This window comes from Mesoplodon mirus (genome assembly GCF_964341445.2).
Source record: "Mesoplodon mirus genome assembly, chromosome: 14".
NCBI classification, from domain to species: domain Eukaryota; kingdom Metazoa; phylum Chordata; class Mammalia; order Artiodactyla; family Ziphiidae; genus Mesoplodon; species Mesoplodon mirus.
The window spans coordinates 28,463,851-28,486,215 of NC_138990.1; positions in this window are offsets into that span (position 1 = coordinate 28,463,851).

Consider the following 22,365-nt stretch of genomic DNA (forward strand, 5'->3'; position numbering starts at 1 on the left):
CTGATTTTTTTCAACAACACAAGAGGATACTTCACCTCGCTGGAAATACATGTGATCCTCAGTAGTCAAACCTGTTTGAACCCTGTGGATGCTAGGACTCAGGAAGGAAAAATAATGTATCCCCTTCTGGAAAATAGCAGAGTCAGACTTAAAATTTAGTTTATTTCCATATATTTTTTTCTTTGCATAATACTACATTAACCACAGTTTTTATCAAAGTTCCCTAAACCACAGTTTGCCTTCAAATAAGGAGAATGGAACAGCGATCGCTGTGACCAATTAGACTAGACCTTAAAATTATGAGTCCAGGTAATTTATTCAGTGGGTCTTGACCATAGAGATGGTGACACAATCATTATTTTTTCAATGATTTCGGTGTCATAAAGTCTGGAAGTGGAATAGAGTTCATGTGGGCAAGAAACAATTTTCCATTGTGGATGCAATAATTATCAATGCATACTGATTTCACTCTTGCTAATTCATCGGTACTCTTATCTTGTGATGAATGGGCAGAGAGAAAGAAGATGAATGTAGCACACCTTTTTAGGATGCTTTGGGATTTGTACATAGAAACAGGCAGAGGACTTCCTATTTTCCTACCTTCCTTTCCTGGGATGTGTCTCCCAGATCCAAATCACCAAGTTAGATGTACATTTCTCTCAAGAGACAACATGCATACTCTAAAAATAAACCCTTAGAAATAAGCAATTAAGATAGATAGACAGTAATACAGCTGTTAATCATGGCATTTAGGTCATTTTTGATGACTCACCATTCATTTACCAAATGTTTGCTGCTTCCTGAAAAACCCCTGTTTTCACACTTTTGTGTTGGCATCCCTCTCTGAGTGCTGCCTGCCTGGCAGACTGCTGTCCACACCTAACTTCATTTCCTATCTTCCAGCTTCTATATCCAGCTCACATATCACTTGTTTTTGCCACCCAACCTCCATTCAAATTTCTTCTGCTAAAATGATAGTTTTTTTTTTTTTTTTTGAGGGAGGTTCTTTTTCAAGGCTCTTAACCTATGAGTATTGGATGGAGCTGATTTCACTCCCAAGCAGTGTGGTGGGTGAACTCTGATTGACACAATCAAAATAATACATGCCCCCTAATTAGTTCAGAGCCAATAAGATATAAAAGGCTTCTTCTGGATCTTCATGAAATGTGTAGGTGTCATGCCTACTATACATGAACCTGGGAGAAATGTAGTATTGGAGCTGACACAGCCATTATGCCCCATGTGTTGACATGATCTGAAAATGAAGTCCCCTCCCACCTGCTGAATGGACCCAACAGAGAATAAGAAAAGCAGGGTCTGTGAAGTCAACCCCATCCTACCGCTGACCAAGAATTAGCATCACTACTCCATAAATATTCTCTTACTCTTTAAGCCAATTTGAGCTGTGTTTTTGGCCATTTTCCATCGAAAGCACATTAACTGGGCCACTTTGTCAACCCTACCAGGCAGAATAGATAGCTCCCTTCTCTGCATCTTCAAAATGCTTTGTTTATGGCACTATTGGATCACTTATGAAATGGTTTATAGTTAGTTATATGTGTGTCTAAGCCTCTGGAGGGCATTAACCATGGCTAATTCCTCTTTCCCACTCTCCATCTTTAAGCACAGAGCCTGGCACATGGGAGGGGCTCGATGAGGGTTTGTGCAGTTAACCAGCAAGTTTACTGCTCTCCCTCCATTAGCTTCAGATCAGCTTCCCTCTACAAGCTTTGACTCCCACAGAATGAGAACCTATCAGTGCAATGTTTCAATGCTTAAAATAATTAAAAGGCAATAGAGCTACATTATCTTGACAACCTCCTCAAAGGTTGAACCAAGTTAAACACTGTTAACTAATTACCATCAGAGAGAAACCAAATGTAGGAAATTGTCAGTTGTTTGCCAAGAAATGTCACCATGGTTTTTAAGGCATATTTTCCCAGGCTTATATTATTTCAATCCTTCTATGGGCATTGGAGACCTTTGAAAAATGAAGTATGAGTATTCTGTTGATGAAAAGATAACCTTTAAGGGATTTTAGAAGAGAAGAAATAGCAATTCCTGAGAGTGCCTTCCAAAGCCTTATAAAAATGCTACCAGCTGAATTATTACGGTATTTCTACTCCGTTTCAGAAAATCCACCCCCCGCCATGATTAAAACACACCAGCAAATTAGCCATCCACACAGGGTGAGTGCTTCCATTAGACCACAGATGTTTGCTGAACCCCTCACTTGTTCCTACACAGGGTAAAACCTGGCTCATGCATCCCATGTGCATGTAATCAATAGAGCAGACTCATCATTTTTCACTCCGGGTTCTTGGCCAAGTGAGTGAGTTCACTACCACTGTCCACATATTTATACTTTATCACAATTTTCCCAATCATCCTTTCCCCACCCTAACTGGAAGGAAAGACTGTATTAGACTTTTATCAATCATTTCTTGCCCTGGTCAGTAATACCTGCACATGCTGCTTCTGTTTTTCCATAAGTTATTGGCACATTTATCATTACTTGGCCTTAGTAGGACTTTTTACCATTAGGTAATAATGCTCTTGAATTTCACCTTCAAAGTGTCCTTACAGGAAGAGGAATAAAGCAGCGTGGTGTGTGCTAGGACAATAGGCTGCTTCTGACTCTGGGTTCATCTTTTTTGGAGACTTATGAAAAATCACTTTTTTTCCCTTCACCTCACAGGCTTGTCAAAGAAAATAAATTGGTATAGATAGTCTATAAGAATTGTGATAATGTTAATATTTTCTAATTCTGTATTGCTTTTCTCTGAGAGCATGGCATGCTGGTCCATGTGCATGGAATGCAGTGAACTTTACTTGGAGAACACTCAGAATGTCTTGCTTTATTTGGCAACACCTTTTTCTTTCAAGTTACCTTGCTCAGTAGTTAACTGGAATATAGGCTTGTCTAAAGCTCTCTTTCTTGTTGTGGAAAGCAAGAAGTGCAATCATGTGCAAGAAGAAATAGAGCTCTCCTTACTGTTAAATCACAAATAATTGTGCAAGTATTAGAATAAACTCTTGGAAAAGTAATGAATTATTAGGGGTTCTTCTTTCTGTTTTCTGATACTTTAACTCAAACTTTTCAATCTAGAGAATTTCTAGTGACTTGTGGAACCTCTGTTCAGGCCTGACCTACTCTAGGAGGCCTTCATGGGTATCTCCAAGACTTGGTTGACACCCCTTCTCTGTGCCCCCCTAGCGTATACCAACAATTGTACCCCACATGCCACTGTTTAAGGTCCTTTAAATTAGATCAATTTTCTACACGTTGAATTCCTTGAAGACAGAGAATGCTGTGTTCCTCTCTCTATGCCCAACACCCAGCCTAACAGGTAGCACATTATAGAAATCAAAGTCAGTGTATGAAAAGTAAGTTTCGATAAAATTTATTAACAAAAGCCTTAAATATTACTGACAGACTAAATAACAATGCAAAAGGAATCCCAGAAATGTGTACGGCAAGTGGGAAATGAATTGACCAGGCCTAGGAGGAAATAGAGGAGATGAAATAACATTAGAAAAGGGAAAGTATGAATAAATATAAAAAGAAGGTAATGTGCTTTTTGTGATTAAGAGCAGTAATTAGTTCAATACGGCTCAGGAATGTTAGAAAGTGAGGTTGAGAGGAAATTAGAAGAAGCTTTGAATGTCAGGCTGAGACTTTATGGACACATCTATGGGCCAGACTATGTTTATGAATATATCCTGTGGGCAATTCAATCTTGCATATATGTTATAAAGATAGAAATAATCTCCCCGAGCCTCAGTTCTTCACATATGAAGTCAAGAGGTTAGATTCCTAGGTGATCCTTAAGGTCCCTTTATGATCTATTCTCTATGATCCAGGGCAGGGCTGGCTTACTCCACTTTGAAGGCAGGCACTTTGGAAAGTGTTCACCTCACTGGGTCGGCCTCCTTGGAGCCCAGGGTAAGAAATAACCGCAATTATCACTTTGGCTTACTCATTCAGCTTCCTTTCTTAACTATCTTTTTATTTGTTTCTTTTCTCTCTTTTTTAATGAGGTATAATTGCCATATAACTTGATATCAGTTTCACGTGTCAACATAATGATTCACAGTTTGTATACACTTAGAAATGATCACCACAGAGAGTCTAGTTACTATTCATCACCAACATATTTACAAATATTTTTTCTTGTGATGAGAAATTTTAAGATTTATTCTCTCAGCAACTTTCAAGTATACAGTACAGTATTAATAACTATAGTCACCATGCTGTACATTATGTCCCCGAGACTCATGTATTTTATAACTGGAGGTTTGTACCCTTTGACCCCCTTCACCCATTTTGCCCACCTTCCACCCTTTCCTAATCATCTTGAAGATGATTCTCTACCTCAGGACTTTATAAACACATAAGATCATTAGTTGAAGAGAACCAAGCACACTTTACGGCCATTCAGAGACGTGCTTTTCTGCAGAGGAAGGGTAGAGCTGAGTCAGAAACCAGGACCCAGAACCAGAGCTGAGTTGACTTCACATTGAGAAGGGCAAGGCATTCTGAAAAGGAGCCAGGAGCAGAAGCCAGAACTCCAGAGCAGGCGGTGTAGGTATGGGCTGGTAGAACAGGGAAAGATCTGGAACGCTGAAGTCAACATGGCTGGGCCCATGGAGGATCAAAAGTGTCCTAAGGGGACCCAACAGAACTAGTGTGGCTGGCTGGTTGTATGTCTATGGGTTTCTATTCTTCACCATTTTCCATAGACATTTCCACTTATGTTTCAGAGAAACTTAAAGGTCCCAAGTTATCTACAATGGTTTGGAGGCAAACCAACTCAACAGAAGCTCAGACCAGCCAATATGAAGGCACTTTGGCAAATAACTCAGTGAAATGCATTTACTGTCCTATATTATAAGCAATTTGCATGGTTCTGTGGCAAAATAAAAATGTAATGTGAACTTTTGGATATAAAAATATTTTGTCTATTATAATCTGGACTCAAAAAAAAAAAAAGACTTTCTAAGTGAGGAGTTGCTCTGACTGCCTCTTTCACAAAATGGTTTGACTCAGTCTTTTATTCACACGTGTGGGATAAAATACTACCCAAAACACATGAAGTTAAGGGTTTTGAGCTTATGGAATTTTACAGGAACAATGAGGATCATAAAACACAAGTATATATACAGAGCCAGCTTCACACACTTTCAGCCTGTGTTGTCACACCAGGCCCTATGGTTTAATGCTCTGTGATCAGCATCTTGAAATTCTCAATAATTTTCTTAAAAAAGCTTAATATTTTCATTTTGTGCTGGGGTCCTACAAATTATGTAGTAATCTTGTATGTATGTGTAGATAGGAAGGTAGATGGGTAGATAGATAAATAAATGATAGATAGATGATAGTTGCTTGATAGACAGAAATCAATGATGATGATGATGATGATTGTGATGATGATGGCAGATATAGAGAAATTTTAGTGAAGGAAATGAATCTCGGGGATGGGGAAGAAATTTTCTACCATATGTTGAGTGGCTGGACCACTGTTTTTCTGCAAACTCACTCTCCTTCTGCTCATTCACATCCTATCTAGAGAGAACGTTTCCAACCGATTACTAATAGAGAATCTGAATGCTCTAAAGCACCTAATTTTTATGAGCTGCACTAAGATTAGTTTGCATACTTCATTAAATGGAGTTCAAATGATTTATGTGAGTACTTTAAAAGAGATTAGAAAGCCACTTTTTTCCTGGAAAGGTAGTATACTTGTCAATAACTTTCCTTTGACTTCTCTTTATCATAACTTCATGCCTCAGAGCCAGTTAATCCTCAGTGAAAAAGATGCCTCATCTGCCGCCAACTCAGGCATCACCCAGACTCAAGTTCATCCCAGATTCGCTGTCAGTGGACTTTGGGCCTGAGTCGTACAGTGCCAAAGTTGACGTGGTCTGAAGACAGTTACGTGACAGCTGATGTGCAGCTTAAAGACACTCACATGGAGAGAAGTGGTCACAGTGACAAGATGAGTCTATTTTACAAAATAAGTTGCTAGAAATTCCTTAAAGCTCAGTGTTAATCCCCACTGTATTATTATTTTGGTGATTACATATGAGTGGTTTCCTGCATTTCCATCATTCAATTATTCTACATTTGGCGTTACTTAAAAACATATATTCATTTTCTTTCTGGTGAAGGAAAATCACAGATTCCTGAATTATTAGAGCTGGAAGAACTATTTGGCATCATCCACTTCATTGTTTTACAATTTTTCAAGTATTTGGGCATCAGCTTCACATATATGTATATTTGCTATGCCTACATTTCCCATATACAATTATTTCTAAATATTACTTAACATCAGTTCACTTTTAATATTAAATAAATTTAGTCTCATCTTAAGCAAAAGCATCCATTAAATCCTGGATTTAATAAACTAGTTTTACGTTTTATGTTTTAGTTACATATGCATGTGTAACTATTTTTTCCTAAAGTTTATCTATGATGACCTAAAAATGCTTCATGTCCCTCTCTAAAAACATTCTACAAGATGAAGTGTAGAGATATAATTCAGACTTCTCTTGGTACATATGAGCTAGTGAAAGCAGAATGAACTTATTAAAATAAAGAAAAGATTGTCCGATGACCGAATAGAAAATCAGAGTCTTTTTTTTTTTTTTTTTGTGGTATGCGGGCCTCTCACTGTTGTGGCCTCTCCCGTTGCGGAGCACAGGCTCTGGACGCGCAGGCTCAGCGGCCATGGCTCACGGGCCCAGCCGCTCCACGGCATGTGGGATCCTCCCGGACTGGGGCACGAACCCGTGTCCCCTGCATCGGCAGGCAGACTCTCAACCACTGTGCCACCAGGGAAGCCCGAAAATCAGAGTCTTAAAAAAAAATTAAGTCTTACAATCTTTACTCTGCAATTCCTTACCTGTACCTCTTTGGAAAAGTCACTTAAAATCCCTGCACCTCAGTTTGGTCATATGCAGAACCTGAATTTAATCAGCATCCTAGCTCATAATATATTCCTGAGCAAGGAGGAAAGTGAGTGGTGGAAGGTGGTATAGTGACATATGACATGTGACCTGATCAAGATAGTAAGCATCATTCTGAGTGACATAGGAGACCAGCACCCAAGGTCACAAGGGTAGCTGTGACACAACGGTAGTTGACAGACCATGAACAAAACCAAACTTTCCTAACTCTCATCCAATGACCTTGGTGCAGAATGAAATAAGCTAATTAGATGTTGAATAAACTTCACAAGAATCATGCCTCTGTTTTCAAAGCATTAGGTTTTTATATGGCTGATGATGTTCACAGAACACTGATAACATTTTTTGATGAAAATACATTAATACAGTATTGCATAATGATCATCAGTTCCATAATTCTTTTCTGACATGGTTGCTTCCCTGCAATTTATCTCTTTAAGCAAAAGGTAGAATGATTGGTTCGTTTCTGATTTTTCCTTTCAATCTAACATATGGTTCTGTTTAAATGTGTCCATGTTTGCAACTTACAGTTGACATTTTTGGCACTCGGAATAGTATCTTGCAATTATACTTAGTTTAGAAAGAAGGGTTTGCTTTAACAGCAGAATGCATGAAATAAAAAAGTTCAAGTCAAATTTATTGGCTGCTGAGAGCCCTCGAGAATGTAGACGTCTGGTCTGGGGGAACTCAATGGATTTCTGTTCTTGGTACATGCACCCACTTATGTGTTCACGTCCCACCCCCATCCTCACGGCCATTACATGAAAGCATCTGAGTGTTGTACAAGGCTAAAGCTTTTTGTGTTAATCTATTCCATATGGAGTAGCTATTAAACAGACAGCGAATTCACTCACGGCCTGGGGGTAAGCCTGTATTTGTAACACGGGGACACTGTCAAGGGACTTGTGTAGCAAAGAATAAGGAAAAAATATAGAGAAAAGGGAATGTGAAAAGTAGTACCGTCTAGGCTACATTCAGCCTGAAAATAATTGTTTGTGAAGACTTTGGTGGTTGTGGACATGTGCAAACAGCTAAGGAAGCTCTCCTCGAAGGAAGGTTACTTCTCCTGCAACGCTGTGCCCGGGAGACACAGATTTTCCCTGTTTCTGGGTCTAAATTCAGAAATTAGGCCCAGAAATAGAATGGTTCAGTGAAACTCAATCGTGTCCCAGCACCAGATCCGAGACATATGGAAATTAATGAAACACAGGAGTCCTGCAAAAGTAATAGAAATGCACATGTAGAACCCTCTGTAATTTAAGCAGAAAGATTTTATGCTTTATGTACTCAGTTTTAAGCAAATGAGAGAGATGTTGAGAGATTTGGGTGGTTAGAGTACCTATACCCAAAGCAAGAAATGATCAGGCCAGTTCGTCATGTCTCAGTAGATTATGGAGATCTGGTGTCGATCCAGGGCAACAGAAGTTTCTGAGGCAAATTTGGAGAGTGAGGCATTTGTGTAGATGACCCTGGTTCAAGGATAGATTCATTCCCCAGAAGAGAGGAATGGAAACTTAATACCAAAACACCTCAATTAGAATGGTTTGTTTCTATAATTTCTTACATACATTTCTGCTTGTTTATCAGATTTAAAGTAGCTTTGTGGATACATTTCTTCTGGGTGCATTTACTCTTTACTTGTCCTTACACAGTTCTTAAAGGACTCTTTCAGGTGATGCAATCCTAACATCTATTAATGGAGATCTCTTGCACAGAATGAGCCCAAGCAAAGCCTGAAAAATCATTTACCAAGTGGAATACATGCCCTAGTAGGTTTGTGAAGAGACGGAGTCTTGGGTTGGATGATGTCTAAATTTTCTTTTATCTCTGAGACTATTATTCCTTGAAAGGTCTCTGGCTTCAAAAAGCCTAGCAAATATGACTAACCAGATTGTACTTCCAACCTGCTGCCAGGATGGATGACCTAGTATGGAACAACCCTCTGAGTCATTCAGATCTGCATTCTTCTAGTGAACAAATTTCTGTTCAGCAAATTCTGAGTATGTGCTCTGAGGCAGGACCTCTATGATAAGCACTGAAGACACAAAAGTGAGAAAAACGGGCATAATCTTTGTTCCCATGGAGTTGACAGTTTTGAGGAGGAATGCGAATGTCACTCAAATAACCACAGTAAAAAGTGTACGCCTAAGAGCGAATATAAGAAGTTGGAAGGAAAAGAACATAAACAAACAGCTTGAGTCAGACTGGGCAGTCAAGGAAGGGTTCTTGGAGGAGGTGATATTTGAACAAAAACCTGGAACAAGAGAATTTAACGAGGGAAAAAGGGGCATGGATTTCTGGAGAGATGAATCAGGTAGGCTCAAGGGAAAATTGTGACATTAAAAAAAAAAAAAAAAAAAAAAAACTAGATGGAGGCCAGTGGGCTAGATGGGAAAGAGGCAGGGAGAGAAGTGATGGAAGCTTCCTGGTACAAGAGCTACTTGGGGACTCAGAGGCCAGGTGGAGGATTCGGCTCTTGATCCTACATGATGGAGGAAGACACCAAAGGTTTTAAGCCGAAGGTTAACATAATTAGATTTGAACTTGAAAGCATCAATTTGGTATCCACTTACCTAGAAAGCCAAAACAGTCTTTGCATCAGCTCTATCTTACACTCCCTTAATAGACAGTTCTCAGAAAATCTCCATCGCTAGGTGCCTGCTCTACATATCAGTGGCTGGGCTAATTAGCACACTATAGCTTAGACCCAGCGGATGCTACCAACAAGGGTTTCCGGCCATTTTGTGCAGAAGAGCCTTTTTCATTTTCTTGAAAAGTTGAGGTCTTTGGGAAAAAGCCAGGAGACACAGTGAGGTGTCAGAACAAAGACTGAGTTTGGAGAAGAAATATAATTAACTAATGAGAAGACTGAACAACGGAGCTTTGAGAGATGGGATGTGGGACGAAGAGCACATAAAAGAATCAGAAATCCAGTTTCCCCTTAAAAAGAACATGTAACCACTTTGGGCTTCTGTTTACTTGTTTATAAAATAAGATCCATTGATTTGTGCAGCACTTACGTTCCCTCTTGTTTTTAAACAATGCACCCATGTACCAAATCCTGTGCTAAGCTCAGGGGATACAAAAATAAAGTGTGGTGCCAGCCTTCCAGTCCCTGGCATTCTCCCTGGGGAGGCGAGAACCCAGTATTTATCAAGTCTGACCTTCTAGACCCTGGGCTTGGTGCTTTCACAGGCATTCCGCTATTGAATCCTTACCACAAGCAGCTGAGATCATAGGCTCCTTAACTCCACTTTTACAAATGAGAAAACTAAGACTGAGGGAGAGAAAGCAGCCAACCTCAGACCAGGCTATCAGTAGAGGCAGAGCCAAATGTCACACACAGGTCTGACTCCAAGATCCTTGTTCTTTCCACCGTAACACAGTGTAAGCAAGTGATTACAGAGCAGAGTGTGAAGTGTTTCCACAGAGGAATGCAGCAGGAATTATGGCAGCAGGGTGGGGATGCACTAAGAATAGTTCCTCTGCTGCCTTGCAGGGCTGTCCCCGTGATCACGTGCACGGATGGACTTGAAAGTGCTTTGTATGCTAAAAAGTGCCACATAAATATAAGGGATTACTGTCACCCACACAACCGGATCTGCTATGCTAGGGCGCCGAGTGACTCTCAGGGTGAGGCTTACAGGCTGGGAGGATGGCTATTTCATTCATCCATTTCCAGGACTTTCTTGGCATTCACTGCACCACAGGGGCGGGTCTGAGAGCCAGCAGTCCCACACGTTCTGATGGAAGCCAAAGCCTGTCAGCTGCGCGGGGACATTCCTGGGTGCCGCTGGCTGGAATGTCACTTAAGGTTTTTATCTCTAAGCTGAAAGGGAAAGGATTGATTTAGCCTGGAGAGCTCCCAAGGAGCATCCTCCCTCCCTCCCCTGTGGCTCAGAACCCAGAGCTTGGAATCAAGAGTCCTCCCAACTGTCCGCCTGCTCTGAGGTCTTCAGCTGTCTCCGGGTGAGAGTGCCCACAGAGACCAGCGCCAACGCCGGGCTGGGTTGAGTCATGGTCCCCGCCTTGCTGGGCGGGGTCAGGGCCAGGGATGGCTTGGGGACAAGGCCTGTATAAAATTGAAGGGGTTTTCCAGGCTGTCCTGGGCGGGGGCTGCGTGGATTATAAACAGCTGTGTTCGGAAGTCAGAGTGACAGGAGGGCTCTGTGACCCGGCCTGGGATCCCCGTGGAGAAATCTGTGGCGAGATTCAGGGCAGAAATTCTCGTGTGGACCATCCTGTGGTTAGTGTGGGCACTGCCGGTCTGAACATATATTAGTGTGTGTGTGTATGTGTGTGTGTGTGCGTGTGTGGCAGGGGGAGATGATGCTCTTACTTTTTCAGTGTCAGGAGAACCATCATCTCATGACAACTCATAAACCAACTCCTGACACCAGGAGTTTTTTTTTTTTTTTTTTTTTTTTTCCTGCTTTGTTTTTTGAGATTTTGTGACGAGAAGTAGACAAACAGAGAGATGGAGGCAAGTGGGAAAGGGAAAGGTCTGGAGCCAGAGGCTCAAAAGATGTGCATCTGGAGGGGGAGGGCAGGGAGAGAGGGGCCCCCCAGGTTCCACCACAGGGGAAGAAAAGTTTTGAAGGAGGCGCCAGAATGCTTCTGTGGTTTAGACAAGCATAAAGGAAAGTAAAAGAACGGAACGTTTAAGGACTCTTTCTAAACTTATTTTTTTAGGTAACGTTATAACATTATATAAGTTTCATGCATACCACATTAGCTATAGGTTCTACCTCTGGATACCCTATGGTGCTCACCACCCAAAGTTTCCTTCCTATCCATCACCATACAGGTGACCCCTTTCACCCATTTTGCCCTCCCCCTTGGCCCCTTCCCCTCTGGTGACCCCTACTCTGTCCTCTGTATCTACGTGTTTGGCCTTGTTTATTTTATTTTATTTTATTTTTCATATCTCACATATAAGTGTAATTATATGGTATTTGTCTTCCTCTATCTGATTTAGTTCACTTAGCACAACTCTCTCAAGGTCCATCATGTTGTAGCAAATGGCAAGATTTCATCTTCTGTGTGGACGAGCAGCATTCCCTTGTATACATACCTCATCTCTCACTGGGGACTTGGGATCAAGTCTTTGAGATGTTCAGGTACAGAATGTTCTCTTGCTTTAATATTGTTGGTTGTTCATCCCTCGTCCTGAAACATGACGTAACCGAGCAGGACCCTCTGGGGCCTTCCCGGGATGGACCCTTCCCCCACACCTCCGCTGTAGCTCCTTTCTGAAGTACCCAGATAATGATAACTCGTGCATGTTTCCCGAGTTTTTCAGATGCTAAAAACCTCCACCAAATGAGAGACATTAACTACTTACTGATCATGAGCCCGTAGCCCCTACACCTTCTGGCACCTAAGGATTGATCACCATCAACCAGTCATAGAATTGTACACAAGCCGATCACATCCCCGGGATCCTCTTCCTCACCTGACCTTTAACAATGCTTTGCTGAGGGCTTCCCTGGTGGCGCAGTGGTTGAGAGTCCGCCCGCCTATGCAGGGGACACGGGTTCATGCCCTGGTCCGGGAGGATCCCACATGCAGCAGAGTGGCTGGGCCCATGAGCCATGGCCGCTGAGCCTGCACGTCTGGAGCCTGTGCTCCGCAAGGGGAGAGGCCACAGCAGTGAGAGGCCCGCGTACAGCAAAAAAAAAAAAAAAAAAGCTTTGCTGAAACCCTTTGGGGAGATAAGGGATTTTGGGGCATAAGCCACCCATCTCCTTGTTTGGCCCTGCAATAAAACTTTCTCTGTTCCAAACTCCTATGAGTTGGTTTGTTTAGCCTCACTGTGCGTCAGGCGTAGGAGCCCACATTCAGTAACAGTGACACAGCCTGAACATGAACCCCAAGGATCTGCAGGTTCATAAGGGGGTGGACACTTCAACTGACTCGTGTACAGAGTTTTTAGGAAGAATTCCGTACGCTGGTAATGAAACGTTATTATAAGAACAAAGACAATGAAACAAAAATCCTATTGTTGATCAAAGTATGTTTTAGCAAAACTGTGATGAAAGTTTCAAGTTTTCAGGACTCCCATGTGGCAGAATACCCACGGGCACCTGAATTACCTCTTCCAAAAACTGAGTCAGTCTAGGTGAGTCATTTGAATATTAAATGCCAGTTTTCTCTAAAAGGAAGCTGCAAGACTGTCATCTCTAAAGGACCACAAACTTGCTTATTTTGGAAATGGAACCCACACCTACATCATAGCTCAAGTCCATGGAAGCTCCGGCCTTGTGCTGATTTAAGAAAATCACTCAGGCATCTTTCATTTATATTTTTGCAAGGACCATGAGGTCACAGACAAAGGGTTATTTTCATGTCTGTCTTCAGCATTATTATGATAAGAAATTAATATCATCCACCTTATCTAGGAATGCTTTAAAGGTCATGACCTGACCCGAACGGTGAACCCCAAACTGAACTGAACCATATTAATTTGCAAAACCAGCCACTGAAACCGAAACCATGTAGTGATTTTTAGCTGAAATGTATACCAAAACGATGTCTTCTAAAAACGTGACTTGGCTTGATATATTTCGAAAGCTAATGAAGGGATGTAAAAATATCTCTGACCGATGGGTCATTATTTATTTGTAATATGAGTCAAAGCACATGCAGTGTGACTAAAATAATTAAAGAAGAGAAAAACCATGCAGGACCTTACCACTACTCAGCCATGGACTTTCCAGACTGTTCTGGCGGGGAAGGAGGGCAGTGGCGGGTGCTGGGGGAGTCAGGCTCTGGGTGGGGGGCAGGGGGTGGCCCAAGGCCTGGGGTGGGGCCCAGGGAGCACCACTGAGCTTGGGGGCAGCTCTGGGTCAGGCTGGCGAGGAGGGAAAGCGAAGGAGCGGCGGCATCTCCTCCTGGGTGTTCAGCAAACGGGTTGGAACCTTCTCTAACACGGATGAGAAAGAAATATGCCAGATGGCAAGTGATCCTTCACACTGACTGCATAAGTCAAAATTGAATTAGAAGCTTGCCTTGGTCCACTCCTCTTTGAAATACTGCTTTTAGTTTAAAGTTGAAATCTGTGACAGGTCCAGACTGGGGATGGAGGGTCAGGGAGGGTAAGGAAAGAAAGTAGAAAGACTGCCCTTGTTTCTTGCACAAGTGACTCCCTGTGATAGCAGCCTTGGCCCCAGCCTCCAAAGGTCCTGATTTCTCTGAGGGCCCCGTGCTCCCCCCTACTGGCCCTCCAGGTTTTACCATCATGTCTGTCCTGTCTTAGCTTCTCCTGTCTGTGGACAATCAAACCAGTGACTGAATGAATATGTGAGTAAAACCACCCCAAGCGCCCTCCTTAACCTTGCATCCTTGCCCCCGATGCCATGCAAGCCTGCGATTCATCCATTCATTGTCCTCTTTGTCCTAGGGTCACAGGCCCTGCTTTTCCGTCTCCAGCATGTTCAAGTTTCTCCATTCCCTTGCTTAGCTGCTTTGAAATCATCATTTCCCTCAAAATATACTTCCTATGTGAATTATCTTTTTATCTTTCCTTTTATTTTAGCAGCTGTATTAATTTCCTAGGGCTACCATAACAGTGTATTACAAAGTGGGTGACCTAAAACAACAACAATTTATTTTTTACAGTTTTGGAAGTGAGAAGCCCCAACTTGAGGAGTTTGAAGGGTCATGCTCCCCACTCCAATCTGACTGGAGTCTTTATGAAAAGGGGGCATTTGGACACAGCGTAACCCCAAGGAGAACAGCATGTGAAGATGAAGGCAGAGCCTGGGGTCATGTGTCTACAAGTCGAGGAACACCAAAGAGTGCCAGCAAGCTACTAGCAGCAGGGAGAGAGGCTGGACCAGAACCTCCCCAAGAGCCTTCAGAGGGAGCATGGTCCCACCAACACCTTGACTTCAGACTTCTCTCCTCCAGGACTGTGAGATGCTAAATGTCTGTTACTTGAGCCCCTCAGACTGCTGTACTTCATTCTGGCAGCCCGAGCATGCGCGGGCAGACTGCCTCCCTGCCTCTGCCTGGCTCTGAAGGCTGTGGCAATCCTGAGCACCCCCTGGTTTGCAGCCTCCCACTCCGATCCCCACACCATCAGCACAGAGGCTTCTCCCCATGTGTCTGGGTCCAGATTTCCCTCATCTTAATAAGAACATGAGTCCTATTGGCTGAGGATCACCCTAGTGGCTTCATCTTAGCTTAATTCCATCTGCAAAGACTCTATTTCCAAATCAGATCACATTCACAGGTACTGGGGAGTTAGGATGTCAACCTACCTTTCTGGGGGACACAATTCAATGCAAACTCCTTGAAAGGGCTAAGCACCGTCATTGCTTCTTCCTCCTTAGAACTGGGTTCCTCTTCATCTTTTCTTTTCTTTTTTTTTTTTTCTTTTCTTTCTTTCTTTCTTTCTTTTTTTTTTTTTTTTTTTTTGTGGTACGTGGGCCTCTCACTGCTGTGGCCTCTCCAGCTGCAGAGTACAGGCTCAGTGGCCACGGCTCATGGGCCCAGCCACTCCGCGGCATGTGGGATCTTCCCGGACCAGGGCACAAACCCGTGTCCCCTGCATTGGCAGGCGGACTCTAAACCACTGCGCCACCAGGGAAGTCCCCCTCTTCGTCTTTTCAATACAAGGAGCATCCTGCCTCAGACACCCCAGAGCTGGAACTGTACCACTTTCCTCTTTATCACTTTAATATCCTACATTCTCTTCTCTTCCCTGACATTGATGAGGTTGCCTGTCAACCACCCGAACTTCCCACCTTTCTGATTTCCCAGGGCGCCGACCCTGAATTCTCTCTGAAATGCTCTCCCTTTCAGAATGCTTCTCGAGTCCTTGACTCATCCTCAGAGCCCACCCACTCCTTAAATGCTGGCGCTTCCAGACCTTCTGCTGTGGGCCTGGCACCCAGGGCACCGGTGGGACAAGGTTTAAGCTGTATTAGCCTCTCTGTCCTCCGTGCTCCTCTGAGCACAGAGACCATGTGATCTAAGCATCATCAGGCCCCGCACAGAATAAACACACAGTAGCTCTTGCAGAACAGATGGAAGACTTGAATGAACGGGACCTTGTGAATTTTCAGGAGGGGAGAGTGACGTGGGCATGGCTGTGGTCTCTTCCTCCCACCTTGACAGCTGGGCTCACAGAGACACTCGGTGTGCTCTGCTCAGTTACACCTCCAGGTAAAGAAAAGAACAATCGTGGGCTGTCATGGCGGAAGGAACCTGGGGCGGTGGACACATGCTGCTCACTGCCCCGCCGTCCCCCGAGGTGGCGTGGGTGATGCTGCAGGGGGAGGTTGGGGTCCAGGAGCTTACCCCCTGGCGGAGACTCTCAGAGTCCCTGTCCAACTGTGAAATGAACGGAAGTTCAAGGACAAACATCATTGTCCCTTCACAGGGACGTGATGGGAATCAATAGAATGTTCTCATTTCTCTAGAGGAGATGTTTGATTCCTAGCATAGAAGGCTAGAGGTAAAAACAAACCTCATACTACAGGCAATAAGCAAACATCTCGAATCTGGATGGGAGCAAAGGCAGGCTTCACCCACTAGTCAGGAGGCATTTTGTGACTGCCCCGGGCTCCTCATTAAGTAAGGACCCCCACCCACTGCAGGTGTGAACAGGTGCACTTTTTACCTGGGTGGAATTCAAAACCTTCACTTCATTTGAAGGACCTTGAATTCTGAGAAGATTCAAAATAACATCCTTAAAGTCACAGGGAAGCAATCTCATTTTGAGAGCTATTCTCTAAAACAATAAAGGATGGTACTAATTTTACATGTGACACCACACATATGTACCTATAACCCAGGCCCTTTTGACACTGGCTTGTGCAGTTAAAGAAATGAAGTGATTTGGGTAATTGAAAATTTGCAAGGACCATGATAGAATAGTAATAACGGGTTGCTTCAATTTCTTCTCATTGCTAATTCAGACCAGGAAATGCGACAGCACATTAGGTCAATGGTTATGAACTAATTAAGGGGCAAACTAAAAGCAATTTCATTTTTAAATAGGTTATGCACAGAATATGCAATATCTTACATGTCTGTACACTTCCAGGCTTACAGCTTGGTTTTCAAGGCAGCTAACACGGGTTTCTATCCTAGTTCTTTTATTCATTAGCTGTGCAACATCAGGCAATTTTCTTCAACTCTTTGGAGCTTGGTTTACTCATCTGCAATATATATACCTCACAGGCTCTTTGTAAAATGTTACTGTACAGCCCACGTCAGCATGCTTTGTTCAGTGCTGGCCAGATGATCTGCGTGAAATATTTTTATCTGCATCTGACTTCAGATTGGGGGAAGCCAGAAAGAAAAACATCTCACTGAAAATTAAAATCAGCTGGTTGGGACCTCACCCCCAGATTCTAGCATTCCTTGCTTTGCCACATTCATCTCTTCATTAAATATTCATGGGCATTTTTCATCCCTGAATCTGCCTGGGGACCCTGGAGGAAAAAGCATGTCCTGTGTCCTTTGAAAAGTTACCCCAAGCTAAGGGACATGCTTGGATGCTGCTGGTGGGCAATTGAAGAGCAGGTGATGACGGAATGAGGAATGAGGGAGGCTGGAAAAAAGGCAGAGGTCAACTCAAGGGCAGAACTCTGCTTCTGAGCCACGCCAGCCAGCAGCCAGCCCTGGGCTCCCCACACCCAGAGTCTGCTCGGCTTGTTCTCGTGTGGGTGGAACGTGCACCCCGCTGCCCCAGGAGCTCCTGCCTCTGAGGTCACACGGAGGGATACCTAGAAAGCATGCAGGACTTTTCCTGCAGCCCACCTGCAAAGTCCACAGTTTCTCAAAAATACTAGATAACCTGATTCTATCTTCACAAAGATGGCCTCATCAATGCAGAAATCATTTGTATCTAGAGTAACTGGTAACTACCAGAGCGAAATATTTTTGCTGCCAGTTTGAGGTTTCTTTATGTCTTGTCCTAATGGATTCCAGTAAGAAGTGATGGTGGAGGGGAAATGGGGTCCAGAGCTCACAAATAGCGACATGCTCTGTGCTCCAATTACTCAGCTAAAGACCTTTACAGTTTGCACTGCACAGTGATTCACATCTTACAAAGCTTGTTTGCCAGGGCGATTTCATTTCATTCATGTTAGAGGATCATGTTGCCTTCTCGAGAGGGTTGGTGACAGAGTGAGTTGAAATAATATTTGCACGACAGGACAGTTACTTTCCAATTTTCAGCAAGGAAACGGATTCAGATCAGGGAAAGAAGAGTAGGGCGGGGCCCAAAGGATCTGTTCTCTGCCAGGTACTGGTCTGGAGGCTTTGCATATGGGTCCTCAGGTAACAGCCCTGAGTGTTGGGTGTTATTATTTTTTATTTAATAGTGAGAAAACTGAGGTTTACACAGTTTAAGCTATAGGTCAAAAGCTCTATGATTCGTTTATAGCAGAGCTGGGATTTAAACTTATGTTTTCAATCTATGTATGTGGTTTTCTTTAAATGATACTGAGACACACATCAATACAATTTAGTTATAAAAAGAAATCTCACAGGATGGGCATAATAATGTATCTGACTGGAAAGAGAAAATAATTTGCCAAAACTGACTGAGGTCGGTGGCACTCATGTCTTGCTGTTACCTAGATGACAAAAGCACTGATTCTGGATCATGCAGAACCTGGTGCCCTTCTTTGTCAGGCTCGCCCATCCTCTGCCTCCACGGCAAAGTCCCAGGAAGAGAGAAGCAAGCAAAACATGGACCAGGAGAAAGGGGAAGATGTATGCTTTGCCCACTTCCTGTGCGACTTGGTGACTGTGACCTGGTCACAGAGAAAGGCCTGTGACCCAGAAAAGGAGAAAGGCCTGGAGGTTTGGAATCATCAGCTGGTAGACAGAGCCCTTTTTATTTTTTTTTCGGTACGCAGGCCTCTCACTGTCATGGCCTCTCCGGTCGTGGAGCACAGGCTCCCGACGTGCAGGCTTAGCGGCCATGGCTCACGGGCCCAGCCGCTCCACGGCATGAGGGATCTTCCTGGACTGGGACACGAACCCGTGTCCCCTGTATCGGCAGGCAGACTCTCAACCACTGCGCCACCAGGAAAGCCTTGTGGGAGTGTTTTTGAAAGTCTTTTTATTTGTCCGCTAGCCTCAATGAGGACAGACATTTATTTTTCTTGCAACTCTACATGCAAGTTGAGGAAAGTATTTTACATATAGTTAACATATACTTTAACATATAGTTCAGTATATTCATTTGATTTACTACTTAAAGTAATGATTGAAGTACGTACCTTCCGAGAGAAATAAATTGATAGATATTAATTGTCAAATGGCTGCATCTTATGTCACATTTAGTGGATCCTCTTGTAATTTAATATTTGTTCAACAACAACTTTTTACTTTCATATTTTAAAAGTTTTTATGGGAGTATATTTGATTTACAGTGTTGTGTTAGTTTCAGGTGTACAGCAAAGTGAATCAGTTATACATATACATATATCCTCTCATTTTTAGATTATTTTCCCACATAGGAAACCACTTTTTAAACTACTAACTCAGACCCAGAAATCAGACTGGGTGGTGGCTCTCCAATAGGGCTGGTTTGGCTCGGAGGAAAGCCATCCTACAGGTCCGGAGACATTCCTAGTTGTCTGGTTGGTGCTACTGTCATGTAGCAGTTGGAAGCCAGGGGTGCTGCTTAACATCCTAGGGCAAAGAACAGCCCCGCCCCCAGAAAAGAGAGGATGTCAGTCACATATTTCAGTGTTTCAGAGGTTAGGAAACCTGAAACTAGAATTCAGGGGGACGCAGATGAATAAGGCACAGCCGTTGTCCCTAAAGGTCCCACAAGAAAAATAGACTTGGAATGAGTCCTTAGACCAGGGCGCTTCCTCCCGAAAATAGTGTGTGAAATAGAATGGGGTGTCGTTAGCTGGACTCATCAAAACCAGTTACACTGAAAGGGGGACAGCTTGGGTAAAGTTCTATGAAAAACCCAGACTGGAATGTATACATGTAGTAATACTCAGAACTAGTAGGAACGAACTAGAAGGAAATTGAGGTTCCTTTTATTGGAAAATGAACTCAAGATGGACATAAAGACTTCTTCCTATATCTATAAAAATCGTCAGCACTGAGACTAGCATATTGGACTTATCAATGCACATTTTTGATTTAATGAATGACAAGCCAGTGAAGAAGAGATTGTTCTCTTTCTTCCTCCTTCCCTCCCTCCCTCCCTTCCTTCCTTCCTTCCTTCCTTCCTCCTTCCTTCTTCTCTCTCTCTCTCTTTCTCTCTCTCTCCTTTTCCCTAAAACACAAAACCTCTGAGGTTGGCCGTGGCTCAGGTCTTCCTGCAAAAGGAAGGCTGCCCCTCTCTGTTCATCTGCGTTTCTCCTCCTCAGATGTATTCCTCTGGGTAGTTTGCCAGTGATCATGGGATTGCCTCTCAGCTCTAAACCCACCCTCCTTTGCCCTGCCCTATGCTACTGCAGCTGGACCCTGTTAAAGTTTCTCCTCTGCAGCTGGTAGAGTGTTAACTTCATAAACAGAGGCTGGGGAAGTGACCTCAAAAAGGCTGGAGACTGAAGACACTGTCCTCCTAGATCCAGGTCCTCCGCTCTGGGTGCTGTGCTCTAACTACTTATTATTATCCTTCAGTGTGGTGTGGAGACATTGATATCTATCTATATATGTCTATATCATATTATATATGTATCTCTTTTGGTGTCCATACTTATTAAACTTTCTATAAGGCTTGTGCACCAATAAAAAGTTACAGCTCGGGACTTCCCTGGTGGCACAGTGGTTAAGAATCCGCCTGCCAGTTCAGGGGACACAGGTTCGAGCTCTGGTTCGGGAAGATCCCACATGCCACAGAGCAGCTAAGCCCATGCGCCACAACTACTGAGCCCACATGCCACAACTATTGAAGCCCATGCTCTGTGACAAGAGGAGCCACCGCAATGAGGAGCCCGTGCACCACAACGAAGAGTAGCCCCCTCTCACCGCAACTAGAGAAAGTCCACATGCAGCAATGAAGACACAACACAGCAACAAATAAAAATAAATAAAATAAAAAAATGTTTAAAAAGTTACAGCTCCCTGTTATCCATGAAAAAAAGAAAGACTGAAGAGAAAAGGCCAATCCCTCTCTCTCCTGTGTAAAGCCCCATCTCTGTTTTTACTTTCTAGTTGGAATCTCCTTTACTTCCTCTGGTAATTCGTGTGATGAATGACTTCATGTTTTAGGTAGAATTTGAGTCAGACTTCCGGGGTTCCTATCCTGATTCAAAACTAATTAGATCTATCACTTTGGGTAAATTGTATAATTTTTTCTACATTAGTATTACAATTGGGAATATTTTAAATGATTATTGAAAGAGAAACACTTTACAAAGTGCTCCAAGACACAGTAGATAATATAGAAAAAGTGATTTACAGAATGCCCAGCACATAGTAAATTTTTTGTTTTTGTGTGTTTGTTTCTTTTTGTTTTTGTTAATGTAAGACCCTGCCTCCTAAGCATATAGAGGTGGTCTTATCTTTGTAAACATCTGTGAGAACCCATCTCAACAGGGCTGCGACTTTTAAGGGTATACAGCACCACAAGAGATTTGCATGTTAGTAAGATAGCTGAGGAAAAGCCAGGACCAACAGTGGACTAGAGTAACAAAGACAGCTCACATTTACTGAGCACTGACCATGGACCGAGCCCTGTTCTCAGTGGTTTTGCATGTATCAATTCACTTAATTCTGACAGTACCTGTATCAGCCCAGGTGGCAGGTAGTGCTTTCCCGTGCTGTGAACGAGGATGCTGAGGCACCCATCTCTTCCAAGATCTGTCCTAGGTACAGAGCTCAGAAAGGACATTGCATTGAGTCTAAATCTGTGTCTTCAGTGATTCTAGTGACTGCCCCTCTGATGGCCACGCTGCCTCTGAAAGCCACAAACAGGGAGCTTTTCTTTTCTTGGCACAAGAAAGGAAAGCTATTAAAAGGGTGATGCTGAAGGGGCTTTGGCAACCCACGAGCCGAAATGCTTGCAAGCCTGGGAGCATGGTGCAGCCTGAGAGCCATGTCACTTGCATAAATCTACACAGTTAAATGAGTGTTAGATCTGGAACTGGAACCCAGGTCTCCCTGGTCTCAGTGCTATGTCCTTCTTCTCTGTCTCTCACATCCCTCCAATAACATAATCCCTATTCTAATGTGCATTATTAATTTCCTATGTGGTTACCTTTTAAAAAATATCCATATCTACCCAGTCAACCATATCCTTTCCATATGGAGTTTAAACTCTTGTAAATCAAATGAGAACATGACAAACAGGAATGAAGGAATGGTTGCTGGACTTTTTTTTAAAGAATAAAAAGACTTCGATGAATAGGTATTTATGGGAAAACACTCAAATCTTTACAAATATCTTAATGCTGAAAA